Here is a 9612-nt window from a genome sequence, read left to right as displayed (position 1 = left end):
TAATATATATATATATATATATATATATATATATATTGTGTGTGCGTGTGTGTGTGTATGTGTGTGTGTGTATACAGTTGTCCTGCATTTGAAGCTTTAAATGAAGCTGTCATTTGGAATGGAACAGGATTGCGAGTCAGATTTTTAATAAGAGTTATCATTGTAGATTCACACAGATATATTTTTTGTGTGGTGGGGCGGGGTTGGGGGCGGGGGATATTCACGTTGAGACATAAAATAAAGTTAACAAAATATAATACTGTATTTCATATTTGCAACTCTGTCTCTCTCTGTAGAGAAGGAAATGTTACTTGTCGCTAACCTTCGTTGATGATGATGATACTGATGATGATGATGGATGATGATGAAGAAGTACATTGCTTTCAAGTTGGAATGAAGAGAGGGAAGTGGAAGAGGTGAGCGTCGTGACGCAGTGGGAAAGGATACGGATCACTTTCCAGGTTGTCGGAAGATTCATCAGCTGTATTTGAGCCTGGAACACCAGAGATGGACGTCTTCCTGGAACGTCTTTGATGCCAGGAGCAGATGATGTTTCTCCTGAAGAAACAAGTTCTGTCTTTTGAAAAATGTTGTAACAGGAAGTTGTTTCGGCCTCCTTTTTAATTCGTGAAATAATGCTGTTTAAGGTTTTTAAACCCGGATAATCCATCCGGATGTTTTTTATGTCATGTTTTATAATGGGATCTCACAGAATAAATCTCTCCACGAGAGCTCTGCAAAAGCTCTCATGGAGGGCACTTTGGGCACATTTCTGTAATATCTGCATTCCTTTCTTTCTTTGTGTTTTTCCTCCGCCTTCTTCGGTTTATGATTGATTTTTGTTATTCCCCTTACTTTACATCTTTATGGTAATGCTGTAGGATCTTAAGCTTAATTTTAAAAAATGACAATTTTTCTACTACCTCTTTTTATTTAACAAAAATATTTGCGTTATTTTTCCTATCAGTTCCAAGTAAACCATTTAACTTGTCGCAGGCTTGACTCCCTAAAAGGTTATAATATCAATGAAACCATCTGTGGTTTTAATTATTACCTACAGATTTTATAAATGTTATTGCATCTGATTTACATAATTTTAAGGTTAGGTTGTGATGTGATATAAAAACATAAACCTCACAATCTGCTTAAGATTATCAGGAAAATTGCCTATTAAAGCAATGACTTTGGATTTCAGCCCTTTCTTCCCAGATTTTTCGCAACTTTAAGAGTGAAGCTGTGGCAATAACCTTTGCCTTCCAGTTAGGGTTCTAGGACACAGATAGATGACTCTTCACCATATTCTATAAGGTTCTTTGACTGTTTGTTTGCAAGCAATACTTGGCCGTATAAGGAGCCCATGATGGAACTATTTTCTTGGCTTACTTGGCACCTGTACTTACATAAAATGGCTTTAGATCTTATGATTCCATATATGATTTGACAAAGTCAAAATACACGCTGAGTGTCCTATGCAACATATTGCATTCCATATGGGGAATTTCGTGGTTTGTGTCATCAAACAGTAAACGTTTTCTCTTACTTCTGAAGTGACCTTGGCTATCTGAAGAAACATAATCAGAAGTGCACCGAATATTTTCTTATATTTCGCCGTTTCCCTAAAGGAAGACTTTTTAGTTTTCAGTAAAAGAAAGCTATTGAGATGGATATTTGTTTGGTCGTCCGCACTTTTTCTGTCCGCCCTCAGATCTTAAAAACTATTGAGGTTAGAGGCTGCAAATTGTTATGCTTATCATTCATCCCCCAATCATCAGACATACCAAGTTGTTGCAGCCCTCTAGCCTCACGAGTTTTTATTCTTTATTTAAGGTTAAATTTATCTGTGATCATGCTTATGTCACCGCTACAATCACCAAAAACAACACCGGCACCACAGATCCGTGGCTGAAAACTTTATGGGCCGTGGCTGAGAATTTTCATGGGCCGTAGCTGAGATTTTTATGGGCCGTGGGCTGAGAGTTTCATACAGCTTTGTACACTGCACGGCAAACTAGATTGCGCCGAAGAAACTTCGGCCCTTTTTTTTTTTTTTTTTTTTTTTTTTTGTTTTTTTTTTACATCCTGAGGGCTAGGGATGTACTTACAATATTAAGACAAGCAATAGTTTGCACTGTTTTCCAGAGACAAAACAGTTTTTATTTTAGTAGTGTTCTTATGTCACTCCACCATGTAACTGGCATATAAAGTTTTTTCTAGTTTTGCAGAGCCTCTTAGTTAAAAATACTGAAATTTTACCGAGAATACTGAAAGCACTGGGTTATTCCAAAATTGATTACATAATAAATCCATAAACAATTATACGCGAGTAGCCTCAGTAACTCTAAACTATAAGAAAAATCAAAGAGAATTTTATAAGTAGAATGGTGTACGGTCATGAAGTATGTCTCCTGAATGAGAGAGAAATAATGACAAATAATAATTACGATCACGTAAATTGGTAAAAGATAATAATAATGAATACAAATAGAGCCTAACAGAAAAAAGATTAGTTTAGTTAACACAGAGTCACTCACAGATCAACTCCAAGGAAGTGGTAATAATCCACTATGGTCCATAGTCTCAATCCAAATATTCCCCTTAGGTATTGGTTTCCCATAAGAATATTTTTTTTCTTGAGAAAGTAATGAAGGACGGATTTGGGGCCGATGAAAAATCCCAAGAACTTGAACTCATTGTACAGCTTCTGTATCTCTTTACTGCTGCAGAATAGTACTCAATGTTAAACTTGCAATTCAGTGAATTGTTTTTACATAGTTTCACCCACCCATGAGTATAATTTATTTCAAATATGCAATTATTTCATACCAGGTCAAAGAAACATTGTAGCTCACTATGCTTTTGAATAATCAATAAAACTTCTGGATAACAACATTTTAAACATCGGCACTTACCACAGGAGCTAATGACTCGGTCCAACTTTAATTAGCATCACTCAGCTTTATGACTACAGTTAATTATGCCTATCAGGCCCACCACAGGATCTTTAATATACGAAGAGGAGCGACAGGTTCTTTTTTTTTTTTTTTTTTTTTTTGTTTTTTTTTTCTTTTTGCGATGTATGACTTATTTATGCGACCGGGGAACAGCGCCGGAGTCAGAGATGATGATTAAATTAATATTGCTATATTGATTTGGAGGCTGAGTTTGATTTACTCTATTTTCAAGTCTTTTAAATCGATAATCAGTTTGATGTCGAGAGTCTGGGTATCCCAAACTGAAGAGTAGATGAAAGCGTCGCTGAAGACGACTGGTATTTTTGTGCCCATAATTTGAGCCTGTCAGAATCACAAAAGGACATCACGTTTTATAAACAATCAAATCTACTATTTTACTTTCTAAAGTGATCGGACTGTCTTTGACTTTGACACATCGTTCAAAACAAGCTATAACCTCTGTCCTCTTGTTCTTTCGGTCTTTCAGACATTCTTTAAAAACAGAGACGAAAAAGAGAAATTCCTACCCGAACCGGGGTAGCTACTTTTTTAGATTTGGTATGTGGCATTCAAAATCCATGGTTCCACTAACACAGGCCTATAGGAATTGGTGTTTGTCCTCTCCACTGCATGGCCTCAGAATGAAGCTATGCCCTGTGGGCATGTTTGATCTTCGGAGGCCCTTGAGTGTTGCCCTGGGTAGCATGATCCTAGTCTTAAAAGTGACTTGTTCGTTCAACTAGGGATTGGTGATTGATTGACCACCTTTAATTGAGCAGGGCGTTTGTTCCAACCTGGCCTTCCGTCGAGGTGGTCAGGTCCACCCCCGTCTCCGTCTTGTGGCGTCGCCATAGAAGAAGTGTTGCTCCTGCAGGGGAAGGGGTGGAGTTAGAGACAGGCTGTGACTAAAGGAAGGCTGTTGGTTTTATGGGATGTGACTTTTATGTCTGAAAGGTTAAGTACCAGATCTCACATGTTTCTTGATCGGTCAGTAAGAATTATATGAAATTCAATTTGGGACGTAAATGCTCACGTTCACGCATAAACAAATCCTGTAATATATATATATATATATATATCTATATATATATATATATATATATATATATATATATAAACTATATATATATTCATTTTTATGTTAATCTATATTTGTGTGTGTTCTGGTATATATGTACTTAAAATACTAATAATAATAATAATAATAATAATAATAATAATAATAATAATAATATAATAATAATAATAATAATAATAATAATAATAATAATTTATATTCTCAGCTCAGGCCATATACGTAGAGTATACAAAATATAGACTATTATTAACATACAGTCTAGATACATAAGGTAACATAATAAAAACAACAAAGATTACTCATGCAGAAAGAAAAACAAAGCAATTATTGAAATGAGAATAATAAAAAGGGATTTTGTCGATACGGAAAAAGAGCACAAAGGGATAAAAAGTAAAAACAAAAATCATAGTCATTACGAAAGAGGAAAGGGTATAAAACCGATAAACAACTACCTGATGCTACTTCTCTTATTTCATGTTCGTGTTTTCTGTATCATATTTTGTGCCTGTTTAATGACTGATTATTCCTAATTATGGTACATAATTATATTTATTTTTAATGAAAAAGTGGATCAGCATGGAACATCAATAAGGCCATAGTAATTTTTGATGAGTGAGATTAGTCAATGTGAAGGACTTTATTGTAATAAAGAATATATAGCTTTTTTTTTATATAGGTGAGATCAGTGAATTGCTAAGTAACGTCAGGTTAATGTATATTGCAATAAAGAATACATTGCAATTAACTTTTGTTATAGTTAAGTTACTCTCGATGAAGTCCTATTTCTTCTCTTTGTCTTAATGGTAAGAATAATTTGCAATTAACTTTTGTTTTAGCTAAGTTTATTCGTAATTAAGTCCTATGTCTTCTCTTTGTCTTAATGGTAAAAAAAGAATTTTTTTTTATCTTTGCAATTAAGCTTTGTTATAGTGAAGTTTACTCGTAATTAAGTTCTGTTTCTTCTCATTGTCTTATGTAAGAATACTTTGCAATTAACCTTTGTTATACTGAAGTTTACTCTTAATCAAGTATTATCTTCTCTTTGTCGTAGTGGTTCTCGACGCGGGACGGTAATCCTCAGCACTAAAACCTGAAGTTTATTATTAATCCTTATCCTTACCTTTGGATCATGTCGTTTCCTACCTTTATTTCGATGGTTGCTTTCTTCTTTTCTACCCTTTCCTATTGACTCGTTGCCTCGGCGTGTCTGAAGGATCTCAATCATTGCCTCTCCCGTAGGATCGCTTACTTATCCCTCCACTCCATCCGATATCTAAGGATTTTCCCTCCTCTCTCTGGTCCTTTCTATGCCATTCTGATTGGGGGCATCCTTCTCACGCCTCAAGACATGTCACAACCAACGAGTGTTCTTGTCACACCAACTTCAGATCTTCCCCTACTCCTTCATCTTCCCTGACGAGAGATGCTTAACCCTGGACAGGTATCGCTATTTCGCTCCCACCCCGTTAAATGTAATGTGGGTCAACCTCGACCCGAGCGTCTAGAAAATTTTGCCAAAAATCAGTAACTTTATTTTTGCTGTACATTATAGTTTCTAAAATTAGTTTAAAGATAATACTATACTACTGAAGAGATAAATAATACCCATCTACAAATTTGATATTTATTACAAATATAAAAAAATAAGTATATAACAAAAAATAATTTACAAAAATATTTATAAAAAATACAAAATAACCTATATAAGAAAATAAATGAGGGAATCCTTCCTAAAACTACAATTTACAAGTCTCCACAGCCAGAAAAGGTGTCGGACCCATAGAGGTCAAAATCTGAAAAGAGAAAAAAAAGGTAAATTTTTTTTGCCTCCAAAAACTGGCAAATTTTCACGAATTTTTTTTTGTACCTAAAATGAATTAGGAAGTGGCTGATTATTATACAGAATAAAGTCATATTATCCTAAAAAGTAATTATGTAAAAATATTTGGACAAAGATGATATTAGCTGTTATATCAGGGGCCAATCTAAAGTTCACTTTTACCTGCTATTTTCACCATGAAAATTTCTTATAAAAAATGGCTGTAACTACTATAAGATATGGTATTTATGCATGAAAATCTACCAGAATATCACAAATTCTATAGAGAACAAGAATATATAGCGGTATGCAACTTACCTAATTGATATATACAGTAAATGGGCCCCCACCCACGAACAGTGCGACGGCCAAATTTGCTACCTGAAATAGAGGAATGGAATGTAATTTTCAATGTGTTATCTAGTTACCTAATTATGCGTAGATTTGCATAAGACTATTATGGTAGATTGCTGGACGTTTCAACATTATTTTGCAATCATCAAAAAAAAAATCTGACCCATAAAACTTACTCTAATGTATAGGTCATTTGTTGACCTCCTTGTTTTACCATGAAAATTTCTTATAAAAATGTCTGTAACTACTATAAGATATGATATTTATGCATGAAAATCTACCAGAATATCACAAATTCTATAGAGAACAAGAATATATAGCGGTATGCAACTTACCTAATGGATATGTACAGTAAATGGGGCCCCACCCACGACAAGTGCGACGGCCAAATTTGCTACCTGAAATGGAGGAATGGAGTGAAATTTTCAATGTTACTAGCTATATAATTATGCATTGATTTGCATAAAACTATTATAGGTGGCTTGCTGGATGTTTGAAAATTATTTTGCAGTCATCAAAAAGAAATATTTCGAAAAGGGAATATTTTAGAATATTTGGAAATATCGACAAAAATGAAAAATAAACTATTGCAGTATTTAGGTAAAAAAATGGATGATATATATTTTGTAAAGATTAAAATTATAGCATTTATGCAAACAAGTTGTAAAAAAGTTTCATGATGTAACTTACCTACGTACGAGGCACACACTTCGGACACAAGACAGTTTGATGCTGTAGGAACACGGGCCCGTTTGCATCGCAAACATGCTGTGTTCGTCTTGTGGTCGTCTCTAGATGGGCAACTTCGGCAGCGAACACGCTTGCGCAGCTTGACGTGGCCAATGGCAGGAAGATGTCCCTGCTACGTGTCAGCCAAATGAAACGTAACTGCCATCAAAATCATCGCTTTCATATTGAGCAATGACTTCATTGATTTCGGCCGTACTCAGACCTCTGCGTGCCCTAGAAGCCATGACTGAAAAAAAAGCAAAACATTAGAAATATGCACTCGAAAAAAAAAATTAGAAATGAGCACTTGAAAAAAAAATTAGAAATAAGCACTCGAAAAAAAATTAGAAATGAGCACTCAAACGGAATCAGCACAAACATTACCCCGGGCACGTACGCGATACAACACACCACCCTCCAACATATTCCAGTAATAAATCAAAACTATACTAGCATGAACCCTGTTCTCTTAGCAATGTTTACCATATAACTTTGCTTAAAAAAAAAAAAAAAAAAAAAAAAAAACACACACACACACACACACACACACACACACACACACACAAAAAGGGGCATTCGAAAGGAAAATGGAATCAAATGTCAATATATGGGATCCCAGCCACTTCCAAGGTCGGTCACGCAGGTGTTTACGCACAACAAAAGAGAGAGATAGAGAGAGATGTTTACGCACAACAAAAGAGAGAGAGAGGGGGGGGGGGGGGGGGGGGGGGGGGGGGGGGGGGGGGGGGGGGGGGGGGGGGGGGGGGGGGTGGGGGGGGGGGGGGGGGGGGGGGGGGGGGGGGGGGGGGGGGGGGGGGGGAGAGAGAGATGTTTACGCACAACAAGAGAAGAGAGAGAGAGAGAACTTTACTTACTACAGCTTTCAGAGATGAGATGGAATTATTTTATATCGCGAGAGAGAGAGAGAGAGAGAGAGAGAGAGAGCGCTTTACTTACTATAGCTTTCAAAGATGAGATAGATTCATTTTTAGAGAGAGAGAGAGAGAAATATGCGAAACACAAAAACAAAGGATGAGAGAGAGAGAGAGTGAAAGAGAGACCCAGAAATATGTGAAACACTAAAACAAAGGGAGAGAGAGAGAGAGACCCACGAATATACGAAACACTAATCAAAAAGGATCAAAGAAGAATGATGAGAGAGAGAGAGAGAGAGAGAGAGAGAGAGAAGAGCGAGAGAGAGAGAGAGAGAGAGAGAGATGAGCACTCGGAAAGGAAGGTAAACAGAATCTTCGCACACAATGGCCCAGAGTACGTACGCGATGAAACAACGCGCCAACCTCCAATATATTCCACTATAAACATTTATACTAGCATGAACAAAACTATACTGACATGAACAACACTACTAGCATGAACACTTTTCAATTTCAATATGCTTCGTTTACCTAATAATTTTGCTTTTTTCATAAAAAAAAAGAAAAAAACGGGCATTCAAAGACGCATGGATTATTGGCAATATGGCACCTCAGCCACTACCAAGGTCGCGCACACGTTTGCTACAAACAGCATACGAAGTAAAACGTTCTCCCGTACATGATTGCGCACATAGTAAAACATTTCCCAATATAAAAAAACTATACTATTAGCTATTTATGCCACAGTCATACACGTATTGGCTACGTAATAACTTTGCTCTTCGCAAAAAAAACACAGAAATTAGCACTTGAATGTCACGTGACCATAAGGGCATATGTAAGTCGTAGGTAAGTGGCAGGCATTCACAAAGGCATTCATTTTATAGAAACATCATCCTCCGACATATTCCAACAGTACAAAAACTACGATTGAAAGAACAATACTCAGTATCCGACATTTATCTAAAAACCTTGCTTTTTGCAAAAACTTCAAAAAATGACACTCGAAAGAAATTAGACAATATTTCTGCTATGTGACATCTCTGCCGCTCCCAGAGTTGCTCACGTGACCCATAAACATCCCGAAACAATTTACAATATAAAAAAATACCACTAATTAGCTATTATGCACACAGTCCGACATGAATTGGCTACATAAGAAACTTTGCTATTCGTAAAAAAACACAGAAATTGGCACTACAAGGTCACGTGACCTTGAGCGCATTTACGACGTGATAATGCATTCACAAAGGCATTCATTTATAAAAAAAACATCATCCTCCGACATATTCCAACAGTACATAACACGATTAGAATGAATAATACTCAATATCTGATGTTTATCTAGAAACTTTGCTTTATGCAAAAAATGCAAAAAGTGGCACTCGAAGCAAATTGGACAATATGGCGGTATGTGGCATCTCTGCCACTCGGTTTTGTGTGTGTTACTTAGATATAGGACCCAGCTAGACTTTCCAACACAACAAAGTCACATGACTATACAGAGTGTTCATTGAGAAACTGTTATGTAATAACTTTGATTTTCGATCACTAAACCTTTCTACTAAGATGTGGGTCGTCCTTGACCCTAGTGGTTCCTCAGAAAATAGGGATGCACTGAAGAGAGGGGCTGGGACGTCTGCTCACCATCAAACCTGACAGTATACTAGACCGTCTGCAGGTCGATTACACCCGCATTGGACATGGGTGATAATTTATGGGAAAAAAAACATGTTTTTTTTTGAAAACACTCCTTGGGTCGTGCAATGACCCACGATATCTGTCCAGGGTTAAGATCGACATCAA

The 9612-nt window shown here is 36.5% G+C and overlaps 1 long non-coding RNA gene across 2 annotated transcripts; it reads right to left on the bottom strand.

Annotated features, from left to right (window-relative positions):
• Positions 1 to 5746: 5746 nt before the first annotated feature.
• On the bottom strand, positions 5747 to 9484 carry LOC135207127 (uncharacterized). 2 transcript variants are annotated; one of them, XR_010312891.1, is made up of 5 exons: positions 9364 to 9484; positions 6893 to 7178; positions 6538 to 6600; positions 6167 to 6229; positions 5747 to 5822 (listed from the first exon to the last, which is right to left on the bottom strand). It is a non-coding gene; the product is annotated as an uncharacterized LOC135207127 (long non-coding RNA). The 2 variants fall into 2 exon arrangements; XR_010312892.1 differs by lacking the exon at positions 6167 to 6229 and having other exon boundaries at positions 5748 to 5822.
• Between the last annotated feature and the right edge of the window lie 128 nt (positions 9485 to 9612).

Source organism: Macrobrachium nipponense, chromosome 32 (genome assembly GCF_015104395.2).
Source record: "Macrobrachium nipponense isolate FS-2020 chromosome 32, ASM1510439v2, whole genome shotgun sequence".
Lineage (NCBI taxonomy): Eukaryota > Metazoa > Arthropoda > Malacostraca > Decapoda > Palaemonidae > Macrobrachium > Macrobrachium nipponense.
This window is presented reverse-complemented; position numbering and strand designations above follow the sequence as displayed.